This window comes from Haemorhous mexicanus, chromosome 16, assembly GCF_027477595.1.
Source record: "Haemorhous mexicanus isolate bHaeMex1 chromosome 16, bHaeMex1.pri, whole genome shotgun sequence".
In the NCBI taxonomy this organism is placed as follows: Eukaryota; Metazoa; Chordata; class Aves; order Passeriformes; family Fringillidae; genus Haemorhous; species Haemorhous mexicanus.
The window spans coordinates 5,529,304-5,546,933 of NC_082356.1; the positions used below are offsets into that span (position 1 = coordinate 5,529,304).

At 51.6% G+C, this 17,630-nt stretch overlaps 1 long non-coding RNA gene and 1 pseudogene across 1 annotated transcript; both read left to right on the forward strand.

Annotated features, from left to right (window-relative positions):
- Positions 1 to 17,630, forward strand: part of LOC132334711 (zinc finger protein 850-like) — a 209,251-nt pseudogene that overhangs the window by 68,874 nt on the left and 122,747 nt on the right.
- Positions 11,403 to 14,016, forward strand: LOC132334886 (uncharacterized). The gene is made up of 2 exons (XR_009488532.1): positions 11,403 to 11,625; positions 13,478 to 14,016. It is a non-coding gene; the product is annotated as an uncharacterized LOC132334886 (long non-coding RNA).

Below are 17,630 nucleotides of genomic sequence, written 5' to 3' on the forward strand. Positions count from 1 at the left end.
GCTGGAAGGGAGCAGGATGGATGGCATCTGCTCTTGCTTTCAGTGGCCTTGGAGCTTTCTCTGTCCCAGATTTGCTGGAGGCTGCTGGAACATGTTGGTAGCTGGCTTGCACCCTCCTGAGCACAAGCAGCTCCTGAAATGCTTCCTCAGCACTGTCAGCCAAATAGACCCATTCCCTGAGAGGCCACAGGCACGTGGCTTTCCAGTGGTCCTGGAGGGGACCTCTGGCAATCATCTGAGCAAACACACTGCTCAAAGCAAGAGCAGAGTCTGGGGATTGCAAGGTGTCATTGGGAGGTCTGGACCTGGCTTTAGATGCCATACAAGGAAACAAACATATCAATGGACCTAGCTAAAAAGCAGAAGAAAAAAACCTATGAAAACCCCCTCCATCCCTTATTTTTTCTGCCTGTCACGTGCAGTAGTGATTCATTGAGAGGATGGATCTAACAGGGTGAGAAGTGTCTTAAAGAGCAGCTCACAATGAACAGAGAAAAGGCCAAAACTGAGCTTGCCAGCCCCATTTCTTGGCAGTGGTTTTCATTTTGTTATTACAGTGTCAGGGATGTCTCCTGCACAGCTCTTCTATCTGTGGGCTCAGGGAACAGCTTAGTGCTGTTGGCTGAAATTCAGAGGAGTTAAGTTTAGCTGTAGAGCTTGTGTCCTTGGCTCTTGGGGAGCCAGGTGTGTGTGAGAGATGACTGCTACAGCAGGAAGAGAGGAGTCTGGTGGGTCCAGCCCAGGGTGGGATGTAGCAGGTGAAGGGGCTGAATTGCAGTCAGTTTTTCAGTCCTGAAACTGAGTCCTGGACTTGGCTGGATGCTCTTCTCCTGAGAATTTGAAAAGAAGACACCTTCTTTCTGAGGCAAGCCCTGAAGTCACCTCCAGGAATGTTCTTCCCATCCTGCCATCTGAGGGCAGGAGCATGTAACATAGGGCAGGAGTGGGAAGAGAATTGAATGGAAGGTAGTGCTGAAGCCTGGCCAGGGATTCCCCTAACTGGCAGCTTCTCTGTTCTGATGAAATTTCTGGCAAAAGACTAAGGAAAGATTCCTGTGCCTTGCCCCCAGCAGGCACTGATCCCCCGAGCCCCAGCAGAGAGCTGCAGCAGGGCTGCCATCAGCCCCGGGGATGCAGGAGCACGTGCACTGATCTGGCTCTGGGGCTGCTGGGGCCTTGTCTTTCCTCCCCTCCCTCCAAAGTCTCATGTCCAGCCCATAAACATTGCTGGCCCAAGGCTTCTCCACCAGCCAGCAGTGATGTTCTCCCCAGTGGCAATGGGAACAGCTCAGCCCATCATTGCAGCCAGAGGTCCTTCATGAGCACAACCTGAAGCAAGTTCATCAGCTGTCACTGCTGACATGAACAAAGCTCAGCTTGCCAGATGTTCTCTTAGTTTTTGTGTGTGATGCATTCATCACCAAAGTCCCCAGAAGACACTTTGAAGTGACAGATTGACCAGCAGCAAAGCACCAAGGCCAGGAACTTTTGTTTGCTCAGTGGGGCTGTAGAAGAGCACAAAGCCCAGCAGCTGCTGGGCAGAAGCACTTTTCCCCTGGGCTGTCCCTGAGCACCAAAGCACAGAGTCTTGTGTTTGTCAGGCAAGAGCTCTTTACCTGGTGACCAATGCTGATTGCTCCTGTTGAATCCAAAGTGTGCACAAACACAGCTGCATCATTATTTCCAACACATTGCACAGAGTTTCTCTGCTGGGCCAAGCAAGCAGTTACCAGCCTGCATGACGACCCAGAGTCCCAGACTGCATTGCTGGTAAATACACAGGCAGTGGGATGGATCAGCCTTGGGCAGCAGCTGCTCTGGGATGTCCCAGCTGAACCCCCAGCAAGGCCCCCAGGGCTTTGCAGATGGGCCAGCCTGGCTGATTCTGCAGCAGCAGCAGTGCTTGTAAAAACTTGTGTTAATAATCCATGCTGGGTGGGCAGCAGCAGCCTCAGCTCACCTCTGCCAGCCCTGCTGGGGGGGACAAGCTGTGCTCCCAGCTGCTGTGCACAGAGTGCTCTGGTGCCTCCTTGGCACAGCCAGGAAAGGGCTGAGGTGGGAGTCAGGGAACTGCAGCAGGAACTGTCCCAAGGACATGGGCATCCTCCCGTGGGCTGGGGCCATGGCAAGAGATAATCCTGGCCCAGCACAAGGGAGAAGGGCTGATCACAGGGGAGGCAGAGCTCAGTCCTCAGCACCACAGCAGCGTGAGGCCTTGTCCCTGCCAGGCTGAGCCATGTGCTGCTGGGATAATGTAGTGGGAGCAGGAGAGCTGTTCTGGCTGCTCTGCAGCTTTGGAGCTGGGCTGCTGCTGTTGGCAGGCACTGGCTCAAGGCAGTAAAGAAATGGAAGCAATCTGCACTGGATTACACCAATAAGATATGGGAGATGGATAAAAAAGAGCAAGGAAGTTCTTACTTAGCACGAGAAAAGTGGTGAGTAGGTGTGCCCATAGTGGAGAAACAATGATGCTGGCTTTGTTTTTGGAGGAAAAGTGCTGCTTTTGTATTTTGGAAATCAAGAGGGAACCTTTCACCATCAAATAATTGATTCTCCTCTGTCCCTCCCCAAAAGTGATCAGGGGTGTTTCTGCATAAGCAGCTTTCTCCTTGGGCAAGGGCAGGTGTCTCTTGTTGAGATGTGCAGAGCAGAGCCAGGGGCAGTCCTGTGAACACAACACAAGGCCCAGGTCACTGCTCCTTGAGTTTGAACCAAAAGGCAGAGTGGGCATTGATTGGCATCAACCATGAAATCAACTGGTGAGTGTTGTGCAGCTTCAAGTGCTGATTTCAGTGGATGTTGGTGACTTTTGGAGTCATCTGCTGAGTTCAAGGACAGCTGAGGTGCTGTGCTGGATCCAGGACACCCTGGTTTGGTTGCTGAAGCTGTTGCTCTTGGCTGTGCCAGCTGGTGCACTGCTGACAAGCTGGTCCTTTCCTCTGGGATCCATCTGTCCCCTGGCTAGAGCTGTTGCTGCTCCTTTCAGAGGATGTTTGGGAATGGCCTGGATTCATGTCTCAGAATTCTGTCTGTAATGATTGTGTGGGTCAAACTCTGCTGAGAAAGCTCCTCCATGGGAACAGCAGTTCCAGCAAAGAAGGAGCAAAGCAGGGAACCTGTGGCTGCAAGGGCTGCTTACAGAAGTGTGTGGGGACACCTTTATGTCCATCCCCTTGCAGATGGGGAAACTGAGGCATGGAGCCATGTCTGGGTGTGTGTTCAGGGTCCTTCATGAGACCACCAACAACCTGGGGGCTTCTCCTGCCTGCCCTGTGCCCAGAGCCCATCAGTGGCTGTTGGCTGCTGGCCACTTGGCTTTAGCTGCCTCCTGTGCACGGGGCCCTGTGCTGAGCACATGGGGCTGTGTTGGTTGGAAACCCAGGGTGCCCTGAGCCCAGGTTTTGTGCCCCCGAGCCAGGACAGCCAGACCTTTGCAATTCCTTTAACCGAGCCATTTCCTCCTCTGTCCTCGCCCTCCAGGGGCAGCGTCAGTGCACTGAGTTTACACTTCGACCTCCCTGAGCTCGACTTCGGGGACATCTCCTTTGGTGAGTGTTCCCTGGGCTGGGACACAGCCTCAGGGATCTGTGCCTTCCAACAGAACAGCATCCCTCACTCACGCTCTGCCCCAGCAGCCTCTCCAGGCTGTGAACTGCAGGGCTCCCAGGCAAAACTATGGGAAAAGGAATAACAGTTCTTTCCCAGACTCGGTCAGGAGAGCACAGACAAGGAGGCAAGAGCAGACGTTTCCCACTGCCAAAGGGCAGGGGGATGTCGGCAGTGCGGAGCAGCAGCAGGCAGGAGCAGGGCAGGCAGGCAGGGTCGATGGCAGCGCTGAGCTGCAGCCAGGGCAGTCCCGGGGCCAAGCACACAACCTCCCGCAGCAGCAGCGGCCGAGCTTCGATCCCCGAGCGGGAGGAAGGGAAGCTCCGCTCCCTGCCCGAGCTCAGCTCCGACTGCACAGCCGCCCCCAGCATCACGCCCGAAATCCCAAAAAACCCCGAAGGGAAAAGCCCAGCCCCAGGGCCAAAAGCCCCCAAAACCCCTCTGCCCCTTTCCAGACCCAGGACAACATTCACTGCAAAGCCTAAACCCAGAACAATGAAGTTGCTGAACTTTGGAAGGAAACTCATTGCCTTTCCTGAGCTGCTTCTTGCCCAGCCTGCATCAGCACAGAGGCACTTGTCAAGTTGCCTTGTGAAGAAATGGAACAAGCAAGGCAACAGATGGAAATATGGTTCTGAACCAGGAGATTGATCCTGCTGAATCCAATTTCATTCTTAAGGTCTCTCCAGCTGAAGGCAGCTGTTGTATCTTTGCTTCTTTGTAACTGTTGACTGTTGTCTGCATGTGCTGAGCTCAGTCTCATTTGAGGTTTTGACATCTGGGTTTGTCCTTTTTGTGCCTCTCCTGCCTCCCTGCTGGAGTCACTGATGGAGCTGGCAGTGGTCACTTGGATGGGCCCAGAGAAGCTCTGGGCTGCACCTGCAGTCCCCATCTGTGTTCCAGGGACTGTTGGTGAGCAGGCCTGGGGAGAAGTCTCCTCCCCACAGAGCTGGCCAGCCCAGCCAGGTGTGCCCTGCAGAGCAGGTTGTGTCTGCTCTGCGGGCTCTGCAGGACATCCCCACCATGAGTGGCTGTATCTCTGGCTTTCCAGGATGGAAAGCAAATCTCAGAGCTAAAGTGGGCTAAACCCTTGCAGGCAGCAATCCCAGTGAGAAGCATGGCTGTGATGTCTCTGTTTGTTGGGTGAGGTGGGAGCTGGTTCCTAATTGCTAATCTCAAAGCAAGGCTTGGGTGTGCCCCCAGCTGAGTAGGCTCTGAGCTGTCCCATGCTCAGTCTGTTTGGCCCAAATCAAGAGATGCCTCAAGGATGCTGCAGAGAGAAGCTGCATTAGGGTGCTTTGCACCACGTTCTAGTTCCTGATTCCATCCTCACTTTCTTTTGCTGTAGCTTCTTCTCAATGACGACTCGCTGTTTATATCTCTTGAAAACAGTGGGAGTGTTGGCAGGCTTCCCAGGGAATTTGACAGCTTGAATTCTCAGAGTAAATGCTGGGTCTGGGTGCACACCCATCACTGAGAGATAAGTGGTGCTGGTTTGGGGCAGGTGAGGGAGCTCCTCCCCATCCCAAAGAGAGAAGCTTGCAGTGTTGAGCAGGGCTAGGAGTGGGCATTTTCAAGGCTGCAGTCTGGAATCTGTGTCAAAGGGAACTAAGTGACAATTAATTCCTCACGCAGCTTCTCGGTGGGCTGTAGTTCAGATAATAAAGAGCTGAACTCCAATCCCACTTTGGTCCTGCCAGGATATTCACCCCAGGATCATGGCATCATGGGTGCCTGACTGGATATTTGTGTCCTTTGCCAGGCTTTCCCTACACCCAGCGCTGTCGCCTCACCAACAGCTCCGCGGTGCCGCTGACGTTCCAGCTCCGCATGTCGGACGATGGCACGCAGCCGGCTGTTGACAGCGTGGATCAGATCCGCAGGCACAGCGACCCAGCCTGGAGGAAGGGAATTCATTTCTATGTAGAGCCCAGGGAGTTCACTATGAATCCCAGCCGAGGGACCATCCTCCCCCAGGGACACCAGGACATCGAGGTACAGCCAGAGTCCAGCCACAGACGCTGCAGCACCAGGGCTGAAGCTGCACTGGAGTGTGGGAGGGCTTTAGCTCTGGTGCCAGCTTTGAGCATGGTGGGAGGGAGAGATCCGCACTGCTGGGAGGCCTCTGCTAGCTGGCTTACTCAGGATGTTCTTCCAGGAGCACTCTTTGGTTTCCAAAATCATCTGCTGAGGTCATATACCTTATGGTCAAGGCCTGAAGCCATTCTTGTGTTTTTGAGAGCAATTGATTTGATTGCAAGTGGGCAGAGCAAGGATGATGGCAGAAGGTGGCTGTTAGAGAGATGTCATTGTATAAAGCAGTTAGCTTTTCTTCTTGGTCTCATTTCCCCCCTCCTGGGGAGCAGAATGATTTGTGTTCACTGCAGGAAGCTCCTGGGGGGACAAAAAGCTCTGCAGCCATGAAGTGCCCAGCACCTGCTGGGCCACACTTTGCCCTCAGCTTGCTGCTGTAAAACTGAACTCATTCTTTTCAAGTCAGATTCCCTCTGCATGGATGTCATTGTAGTCAGATGAGAAATTGGCCCCTTCATTTGAATGCAGTGTTGCAAAGAGCTTTAGTCTAATGTCTGAATGTAGCTGACCTATGCCCTGATAGCAAGGTGTGTTTAACAAATCTGGTATTGCCAGAAGGTTTTGTTCCTCTGAGACTGTGCTCTGCACATGGAGCAGCAGAAGAAGGAAGGCCAAATCCTCCTCAAGAACTGGAGGATATCACACATGGGTAATGAGCTTTTGTAAGGAAGAATTTCCTGTTCTTCTCTTCCACCAGGTGACCCTGTGTTCCAACACGGTGATGGAGTTCCGCCGGAGGATGCTGGTGGACCTGGAGGGCATTGGCAAGGGAGTGACAAAACTGTTCATCACAGCCAGGTACCAGCCCTTGCCTGGCCTCCCCCAGGCACTGCCTTGCACAGGCTTTGCTGGCTGCAGCTGCCAAGGAGAAGTGCTGCTTAATGGCCTCGTGTTGTGCCAGCTGGACATGAGAACAGCAGGGCTTGGGCAGCAGCCTGTGGTGAAAAGCAGCCCTGCTCACAGCCCAGCACGGTCCTGGGCCCTCTTCTAAAGGGACCAGGAATGGTATCATTTCTTGGCCTGGGTTTTGGTGCTTGAGGTGGAACAAATTTGCCGAGGACCTCCTCTCCTTCTTGCTGCAAGAGGTGGAGTTGTGCTGGTTGTGACCAGTGTGCATTGGTTTGGGCCACAGCAAGCAGCCTGCTGAGAGTCAGGCTCTGCTTCTGTTCATGAGGGCACCTGGCAGGGGGAAGTGGCTCCCAGCAAGAGTGGTGAGGGCAAGGTCTTAGGAGGGGAAAGCAGCCCTGGATGTGGCAGCTCAGTCCAGTTTTTCTCCTTCACTCTTCTTCCCATTTGGAGCTTTAATGTTCTCAGAGTTGAGACCAAAGGTCGTTGTTGCTGGAGCAGAATTGCATCCTGCTGTGCTGCTGTGGGTGCCAGTTGAATGCCCAGAGGGATGCAGCTCCCTGGTGCTGTTCCCTGTCCCAGGCAGAGCCATCCAGTCAGTGCCTGGGCTGCCATTCTGTAAAGCAGGTGGAGCTGGGGCCAGTCAGTGCCTGGAGCTGTGGAGGGAAGGAGGGAGGGAGCTGCAGGGCCTGGGAGGGGGTGATCAGCCACTCTGGAGGGCAGCTGGTGTCTCGTGCCCTCCAGGGCTGGGGCAAAGAGCTGAATTCTCAGGCAGGGCAACAGCACCATGGCAGAGAAGGGAGTCATTTTTCCTGAGACACTGGAGCTGTGTGTTCCTTGAGCCTTAGTGAGCCCTGATCCTTGTTGGGAAGGCTCCCCCAGAGCTCGTGGATCACTGGGACTGTGACAGGAGTCCTTGCAAGGCTTCTTGGGCAAAGGAGGGGCTGAGGCAGCTGTGGCACAAAGTGCTCTGCCTGGGGCACTTGGCAGCCTCTGGGTGCTGCCTCTCAGGGTTTGCCCCTCCTTGATGAGACCTGTTTGAGTGGGAAGAGGCAGAAGGCAATTTATCCCTGTAGGGCTGTTAAATGTCCATTTGACAGTGACCAGTGTGTTCTGCTCCATTGCACAATCTTTGGTAGTAAACATTCTCCATTCTCTCAGTATCTCTGATTCCCCTGGGGTCATCTCTTTGCCCAGATGTCTCGTTCCTGAGCTCCAAGTGTCCCCCTATGTGCTCCAGTACGATGAGTGCCACCTGAAGGTGCCATATGAGAAGAAGCTCGTCATCAGGAATCCCAGCCACCTTCCTGGCTGCTACGGGCTTATTCCCCAGGTTTGGCATCACATCCACCTCCTCCTGTCAAATATTATTGAGGAGATTCTTAGGGGAAAAAATGGTTTGGATAAGACTTTGCTGCTTTCTATTCAGTCTTAAAGATCTGCTGAGAACAGGATCCTACCTGAATGTAAACTTGAGGAGGCAGTGTAAGCTGCTGAGGGAACAGTTGATGTTCTAGTCTTCAGGGTGTTTTCTTGTGGGAGATCTTAGAGGGTTGTGAAAAGCTGCTGCATCCAGAGACACCAGTGCCTGTGCTGGCAGCCTCCTTGCAGGATCCCCTGCGAATGTTAAGCCTCCAATTCTTGCATCTTGTTTGTTCCTTTTACCTTTGTCCTGGGGAGTTTTAAACGTGTGTGTAAGTTGCTGTTGCGGTGGATGTTAAGGAGTCTAAAGTTTCTTGAGAGGTGCCTCTGAAGCTGCATTTCATTCTGTCCCTTCCAGAAACGCAAGGAGGACTCTGCTGTGTTCTACTGCAGCCCCCAGCCCTGTGGGATTGTCCAGCCCCAGAGCACAGCAGAGATCCCAGTTGTGGTGGAGGTGCAGGCGCTGGGCGAGCATCGCACCAACGTTCTCATTGGCGTGTTCGGGGATGAGAGAAACCCCCTGGTGAGGGCAAGGGGAGCTGTGTGCCTGTGGGCAACTGCTCCTGGCAGGGGCACAGGGACAGGGATTCTTCTGGGGAAAACAGGCACAGGCTGCTGTGGAGAAGGACAGGAGGGATGGGTGGCACAAACAGCTCGTGCCTTAGAGGTGGGAATCTCAGTGTCTGACACAGAATGGAGTTGGGCTAAGCTGGGATCCAGGGTCATTTTAGTTCATTGTTCTTTAAAATGCTGTTCACTTTGGAAACATCTGGTTTAAATGCCATCTCTCTGAGCACAAAAGAGGAGGTCAGAAGACTTCTGGGAACCTTGAGCTTTCTGTAAAAGAAAGGAAAGCTGGCATTTGAAGAGTGCTTGCAAAGATTGAAACATATGTTAAGACATATGGAAATGGTGATGCCAAATTCCCTGGATGGCAGCAAACATCTGAACCTGGGCCATTGTGACACTGCCTGTAAATCAGTGAACAGGAAGGACAGGCAATGCAGGCTGTGCCAGGGAACCTGAAGTTGGACAAAACAGTTGCTTTCAACTCTCAGGCTGCTTCCCTTAAAGAGGAGGGTTTCTCCCCACCAGAGGAACCAGTTGTTTAACTGTCATCATGGTCTTACTAAAGATTTCTTGCACATCTTTTACCTTTGGGCCAATAATTTGTAGTTTGAAAGGTTCTCTTACCTTAATCCTTTTCAATTTGGAGGTGAACATGTATATTTTTTTTTCCCCAAAAGCCCAGCATTTCAGCTAGAGAGTGCTAGGTGTCCCTAAAGAAAGAACTTGAGCAGGGTTGAGCTGTTGAAGGTTTTTTAGGTTTCCCTGTTGTGGTTTGGTTTGGGTTTTTTTAAAAATCTTTCTTGCTTGCTTCCTGGCACAGAGAGCACAATTACGGAGCTCAGGACGGCTGGCAGAAACCTCCCCAAGCCCAAGGCTGACAGAGCTTGGCAGGATCCCAGCACCACAGCCTGTGTATGTATGGATGGGGAATGTGACCTGAGTCACCTGGAAGTGTTGGAAAATGTCAAGCAAGCCCCCAGCAGTGTCAGGGGAACATTCCTGATAAATCCCTGGTGGAGCTGCAGAGTCTCTGGCCTTGGGCACTGGGGGGGCTGTGCTGGCTGGGCACTGGCTGGGTCTGCCCCTGGGTGCCGCAGATCTCACCTTTTTGCTTGCCTTCTCTGTCTTTTCCTCTCCCACTGTGCTTTTGGCATCCCCACAAGGTGTTCATGCCTGTCCTCTGGAGTTGCTCAGTGCAAGCAGTTGCAGCTGCTGCAGCAGCTCAGTGTCATCCCTGGGCTGCCTTTAGAGCAGAGCTGCTCCAGCCTGGACTGGGAAGGGCTGGATCAAACCATTTCTCAGTTCAAGGTGCCAGCACCCAGCCAGGGGCTGCATCCTGACCAGGAGCTGCTGGTGCAGGTGTCCCTCCCTCCCACTGCAGGTCCCTGTTCATAGTTCTCTTATTTTCCAGAGATGAGCTTCACCCACCTAAATTCAAGCCCCAACCACCAAACGGGGAGAGAACCGGCTTGGACTCCTCAGCATCTCGATGGTGGCACTTCAGGATCAGGAAGGAGGAGCCAGTCACAGCCCTGAGAGAAGTGCAGGATCTTGCCCACTCTTCAGGAGCAGAGGTAGATTTTCTTGTCCACCCAGTGCTTGTGTTGCCTCCCCAGCCTGCCAGCACCAAGTCATGCTCGTGCTGACCTCCCTTTTTGCTGCCCTGCTGTCCTGTGCCCTGGCAGTGGGCTGGGCAGCAGGGCCAGTGGCTGGACATGGGGTGAGTGGGAGGGAGAAAGAGGAGAGTTTTCCTTGGAGAAGCTGACTCAGATCCTACAGGCCTGTGCTGAGTCTGGGATGTTTTGCCTTGTTTCCTTCCCAATGTAAGATGAGGCTTTTGTCTGCACCATCATGCTCAGAGCTCCAGCTTCCTTCCCAGAGCAAGCTGGGATGAGTCCTGATCTCCATGGAGCCTCTTCCCAAGCCAGCCAGACTCCCTGTGTGCAGGGCTCTGCTTTCACCCCAGAGCTGCTGTTGCACTGCTGGCCCTGAAGCTCTCTTACAAAGGGAGACTTTGCAGAGTGGCTGTCTCTTCCTCCCAGCACAGAAAATGGCTTGTTTTTCAGGTGCCAGCACAAACTCCTGAAAACCCTCCCCTCCCACGAGGCCTGGAGGGATTCAGGTGCTCCCTGGACGTAGCGCACACTCCCCTGGAAGGCAAGAGGGAATCTGTCTCACTTGCCCATTGTCAGTGTGGCCAGCAGGGCTGGAGCTCCCAGTGCCACTGGGGGCCCTCAGCACTGGCCACAGAGGGGCCTCCCCTCCCTCCAGGCCCAGCACAAAGTGCTGCTGAAGCAGCTGCTTGTTGGAGAGGCCGTGCAGGACACGTTGTGGGGCTGCCCAAGGACGCTGTGCAGCACCTGTGGAGGGCACTGCTCCCCCTGGAACTCCTCAGGTGGTCCATAGGAAATTTTTGCAGGAGCTTTTGCTGTAGCACCTTGAGAAAGCAGCATTTCAATCAGAGAGAGAGGGGAAGAGCCTCAGGAGTCAGATGAGCTGGGCTGGACTCCTTCCCTCAGCTCCAAGAGCTCTCACTCTGAGTCTCCTCCTTTTCTAAAAGCAGGATGTTCTTAAACTTTTTCAAGGCAAGTTGTGCATCAGAGAGAATTTCTGCTGCCAGGAGACATCCCAGTTCCCTTTCATGTAATGTACTAATTAATGCATTGACCCATGAACATGGGAGAAGATTTTCCCCATGGTCCCTGCCCTGGTCAGTGGCATGGATGCAGGAGGAGGTGAGGGTGATTCTGGCAGTGTTTGGAGAATAGGCCCCTCCAGGTCCAGCTGCACTTTGCTCCTAGATGCTCTTCTGCATCCATTTCCATGCTCAACACCTCAATCTCTCCTGTCTTCCATGCAGGCTTTCAGTATCCTGCCACTCTCAGGTGTGCTGCAGCCAGGACAGAGCCAGCAGGTCTCCTCCACCTTCCCTGGCCACCTCAGCAGCACCTCCAATGTCACCGAGCTGTGCCACGTGGAGGGAGGCCCCACCTGCGAGGTGCTGGTGACCGGGGAGGCCTCAGGTGTCAGCTCCTCCCTGAGCCCCCGGGAGATCAGCTGTGGCTCTCAGGCACCTCTCAGGGACAGGTGAGTGAGCCTTGCATGGGTTACTGCTCTGCCATGGGTTCTTGTCCCTGCAGGGCTTCCCTGCTCCAAGGACTCTGAGCTCAGAGGTGCTGCATAGCAAAGGCCAGAAGCAACACAGGGATGGCCACTCTGAGCTCCCTGGCTCCCAAGAGAGGAAGGACCTTCTTCTGTTGAGACAGAACATCTTCTTCTCTATTGGAGTGCTGAGCCCTCCTGGCTTAGCTGCTGCCTGCAGGGAGCTGGGCTCTGGGCTTGCCTTGGCACTGCCTCTGGAGGTGTCTTGAAGTCCATGGTGTTGAGTGGCATCTTCTTCATCATCTCCCTTCTTCACCAAAGCAGTGGGATTGTGGGATGGGCAGGTGTCGGGAGCAGACCAAACCTTGCTTTGGGTCCTGCTCCTGCCCCAGATGAAGTCCTTGCAATGCTGATCTGCCAGGTTCTCCTTGTGGTGGGACAGCACCCAGAAAAGCTCATGTCCTTGAGGCTCCCCTTCAGCTGCAGCAGTAGGCAAGCACAGGAGAAGCTCAGCTCCAGCAAGGCAGCCCAGCTCAGAACACACAGGCCAAGTGTGGAGCTGGGAGTGGAGGCTGCTCAAAGCAAGCCTGTGCATCAAGACTTCTTCAGGCCAGGCTGAAGTTGGTTTCATGGGGAGGAGATGGATGAGGCTGCTTCCAATGGTTTCCATGGCAGCCAGCCCTGGTTTGCTTGGTCACAGCTGGGTTCCAGCAGGAAATCTGGCTGCCAAGAGCCTGTCTGGCAGGAGAGGAGTTCCTGCAGCCTTTGCTTTCTGACTGACAGGATTGTTCTCATTAAGGAGCAGGCTAGGAGTCCTTAAAACCGAAGATGAGGGACAGAGACTCTCTAACTAATTAAAGTCAGACAGTGGTGTGTTTATTAACACCGGCGGGCGGCACCAGAGCCGTCCCTAAAAGGCGTGACCGCGCTGCCCAAGGTTCTCTGCCCTCTCTTTATTTCCCAAGATCTTACATACAATACATCTGCACAGCCCCAGCACCTCCCATCCCCGCTCTGTATTCAAATGAGGTCATTGGTCCTTCACACCTGGGCAATTCTTCTCTTGAATTGGGTTGTTGGTCTCAAATTGGGTCCGTGGTCTTAAGGGATGAAGTCAGGAATGTCTTCATCAGGTCTCTGTGACCCTCTGGCATGATCCAAGGTCCCCTGCTTAGTGATGGATTGACATCAAGCCCAGGTGCCAAACCATTGTTCTACTGGTTTCAATTTGTTCTTCTAACAGTTCACTTACTCCACTTCCTTCTAGAAAGAAGCTCCTAATGGTAAACAATAGAACAATCAGCTCCAGCTTAAGCATCTCATAATCATTAACCTATGGTCTGCCTATCTACCTTACATCCTGATCCATGGGAATTGCTTCTAACCCTCAGCTGAAATCTTAACCCTTTAAATCATGCTTCAGCTGTGCCCAGGGAGAAGGGGCTGAATGAGCTGAGTCAGAATGGTAGGAGAGAGAAGCAGATGTGAGCAATCTGTGCTCTGCTCTAACCTGGGAAGCCAAGAGACAAAGGGCATTTTCAGCACCAGCACAGAGAGCTGGTGGATCAGCCTTTGGCCCTGGGCTGGAGGGCTCTGGCTGTGCCTTAAGAGGGAGCTTGCACAGTCAAGAGCTGATGATGGCAAAGCTCAGGTTTGGCTGGTCCTGGAGGTCCCCTTCCACCAGTGCCCTCACTTGGGATGTTCCCAACCTCTGTGGGTTGAGGAGAATTCACAGAAATGGCCTCAGGGTGAAGGAATGAAGTGCAGGGCCAGCCAGGACTGGTGAGCCCAAGTTTCTGGTGGGGACTCTCAGCCATGTTTTCTGTTTTGTCTGCAGAAGGGAGCTGAAACAGCCAGCTCAAAAGCCTGAGGAGGAGGCAGAAGGAGGAGCTTCAGGAGCCTTCGAGGAGGAAGAGAGGCTGAAGGAGGAAGAGAGGTGTAAGAAGGAAAAGAAGGGAGTCTGTGTGGGGAAGCAGCCTCCAAAACCAGAGAAGGGGAAAAGCAAATTATTAGAGAAGAATGAAACCAAAATCCCAAAAAAGGAAACAAGATCGCCAGAGAAGAAGAACACCAAGGCCCCAGAGAAGAAAGTCACCGAAGTATCAGAGAGGAAGAAAACCAAAATCCCGGGGAACGAAACCAAAGCAGCAGAAAAGAAGGAAGCCAAAACCCCAAAGAAGGGGAAAGCCAAAGCCCTAAAAAAAGGCGGGAACTGAAATCCCCAACGACCCAACTGAGCTGGAGAAGAACTCTTTATTCTTTAGGCACACAACTCATTTTACACAGTTTGAAAGACCTCATGTGCAACTTTAGTTAGTTAGTATGTTTCTATGCAGTTTTTCTATTATTGGTTAATAAAATAGATTTTACTTCTGCCTCAAATCTCTCTATTGTATTGTTTACCTGTTCTCTTCACTGATTCTCATGGCACAAATCCCTTGTTCTTGCAGGTGCATTTGTTTCTCACCCTCAGAACAGATTGTTCACAAAGTCTCATTCTCAAAATAGCTTCACATGGGAACTTGTAACTGCTTAGCTGCACTCAGAGGAGATGACAGGCCAGCTGTTAATAGAGCAGAGCAAGGCCTGATTTCATAAGGCCTTTCTTTTATCATTATTCTACCTGTCTATGGCATCTCCCCCTTTTTGTTCATTTAAAAAAGGCTCCTATGTTCTGATGTTGAAACTGCTCACTCTTGTGAGGGTATTATCTCATCAAGGTTATCACTGGTTATCTATTAGATATGGGATAAGGTAGATAAAAGAGCAATTACAATCAACAAAACTTACCAAATTCTATCAAGTCATTGACACAGGGTTTTGCAGCATGAGAAAACAGAAGAATAATGTCCAATGTCTCTTGGGGAAATGGAAAGAAATGTCCATTGTTTCCAATTAGTTGAGGAGTGTGAGAAAGTCCATTAGCTGGAAATGTTGATCTTTGCCATCCCCGAATGTCCTCCTGGGAGCTGGAACAGGGAATAACTGGAGAAGGTCAGTAGGAGCACTGTACCATGAGGGTGCCATGAGGCTTTTGTTGGCAAAGTGCCTCTGTCAGTTTCCAGACCCAGCCATGTCTTGGCAGTCCTCCTCCTGCTCCTGCTCTGGCCACAGAGGCTGCAAGGTGATGAGGTTATTTCTCTTTGCCCTGGGCCTCATTTTTTCAGAGCTGATCAGTGTCTGATGGAATGAACAGGTGACAGCTTTGAGCTGCTGCTGATAAAACACAGGCACATCTTCTCCTGAAGGTAATGAATCAATTGGGCTTCACTGTGGTGCACTCCGCTGGGATTTAGATGTGGTGAGCTTTTTTTCCAAATTTCTCATGTAAATATTACATCATTCAGAATGATTAGTTGTACAAATTTCTCATGTCCATATTGCATTATTTGAACGTTCTTAAGGCGTTCATTCCTCTTCTTTTTTGTTTTTTAAGAATGAGATGCATGTCTTTTGTTATGAGTATGAAGCAACATCACAGTAAAATAATACATGCAGTGGGCAAGAAACTTACAGCAATTAGGAATAATTTGGATACAACAATCAGGAATATTTCAAATAGCAGACAAAACTTACAACATAGGTGGAATTAGGTAAATAGCAATCTCTGAAATAATGTACCCTCATCCCAGAGTCTGCAAACAGCTGACAAACCTCCATTCAGGGGGGACTTGGATCATTATTTCCAGACAATAATTCCCAAGCTCCCTTTAAAAATAGTCAACTGTCATGTCTAGAGGGTCAGATTGCCAAGTCAAAGCAACTCAAATCTCATTTTGATGCAGAAAACTTCTGGCTCTGTGGGCAAATTCCCATCCAGGCAGAGCTGAGGCCTGGCCACCACCCAAGCTCTAAATGGGAGAGAATTCCCTAAAGGTAATTTAAAACAAGGCTCTTGAGAATGGCACTTAGGAGTGAAGGTCTGGGGGTGACAGACTAATGAACCACCCAATAGCTGTCTCCTCCAAAATTCCCCCAGCACAGAGATGCTTTAAACCCAGCAAACTGTTGGAGTGGTTCTGTAATAATAATTGGGGCTGCATCTGATTCCTTAGAGGAGATGTCACAATGCCATCAGTTTAGAGGAGGCTTCCCACAGAGCTGAGAGATCATTTCTTGGAACTCTGAAAAATCCTTAAAAATGCTGAGACAGCCCTGGGTCAAACCATGGAGGATTTTGGTGGGATCTGGGGCAGATTGTTTGGTGTGTATCCAGAGTGACTTTGGGCAGATTTGGGGCCTGCTTGGGGCAGGTTTGGGGCAGGTTTGTTGCTGATGTTGGGGTTTTTCTCCCGTTTGCCCAGCTGTGGGCAAAGCCCCGAAGCACATCCTGTTCCTGCCCCAGCTCCTGAGGAGCCCAAGGAGCTGATGCTCTCCATGCTCTGCTCCCAGGGACATCTGGGGCAATCCCAGCATCCCGGGGATTCCGGGGATTCTGGGCGGCCTTTGGGCATTGGGGGCTGAGTGGGGCTTGGGGCTGGATTGTTTGCGGAAAGTATCAGGATTTTGGGGGGAATATCTGCATTTTTGGTGGGAAATGTCTGCGGTTTTTTAGCGGGCAATGTCTGAATTTTTGTGCCTTCTGGATTTTTTGAGGGAATTTCTGGAATATTTTTTGAGGGGGAATTTTGGGGTTTTTGGAGGAATGCTGTTGCATTTTTGAGGCAGAAAATTCTGGATTTTTGGGAATGTTTCTGCAGTTTTTGGGAATGTTTCTCCATGGAGAACAGGGTTGATTTTGGAATTTTTGAGGAGGAATGTTTTTGAATTGTCTGGGGAAAGTTCCTCATTTTTTGGAAATGTTCCAGGATTTTTTGGCTGAGCATTTCTGGATTTCTTTGGTGAACATTTCTGACTTTTTGGGGGAATGTTTCTGGATTTCTTTTTGAGAACATTTCTGGACTTTTTTTGGAGAACTGTTACTCAACAGGGAGCATTTCTGAATTTGGGGGGGGCACATTTCTGTATTTTTTGCGGGAACATTCCCGGGTTTCTGGGGGAACACTCCCAGGTGTCTGGGGCATGTTTCAGGGAGTCTGTGGAACATTCCTGGGTATCTGGGGAACATTCCCAGGTGTCTGGGGCACATTCCCAGGTGTCTGGAGCTCTCCTGGCCCCGTTCCCATCCCAGGTTCCCGGGGTTCCAGGAGCTGCCCTGGTGCCCGGGCGCCGCGACATCGCCTGGGTGCAGTTGGACACCGAGGTGCAGGCGGGCGCCGCCCGCGAGGCCCTGCAGGGCTCCAGCATCACCCAGAGCAGCACCAGGAAGATCTCCTGCGCCAAAAAGGGACCCAGAACACCCCAAACCCCACCTAAACACCCCCAAACCTAAAAAAAACAGGCCTGAAATACCCCAAAATCCTGAAAAACTGCCTCAAACCCACCCCTAAATACCCAAAATCTGCCCCAAAACCCCCAGATCCCTCAAAACCACCCCAAAATCCCATAGAAATGCCCTGAAATCCCTCCAAACCTCCCAAATATCATTCAAAACTGCCCCTGAATACCCTAATGCTCCCCCAAAACACCTCAAATGCCTTCAAGCTGCCCCAAAATCCCATAACAAGACTCTAAAGTCTCTCCAGACCACCCCAAAATCCCATAGAAATCCAATTAAATCCCTCAAAACCACCCCAAAATCCCATAAAAGTGCTCTCAAATCCAATAGAAACACCCCAAAATCCCTCAAATTCATCCCAAAACACCCTAAATCCCATAAAACTTTTCCCACATCCCATAGAACTGCCACTAAATCTCATAGAAATACTCCAAAATCCCAGAAAACTGCCCCAAAAATCGTCCTGACCCTGCCCCAAACCCCCCCACACACCCCTACTCCCCAGGTGTGTTCAGCTTAGCCAAAAACCTCCTTTTTTTATCCCAAATCCTCTTTTATTCCCCCCAAATCCTCCTATTTTCAACCCCAACATTTATTTTCATCCCAAATCTCTTTTTTTTTACCCCAAATCCTTCTTTTCCCACCCCAAATT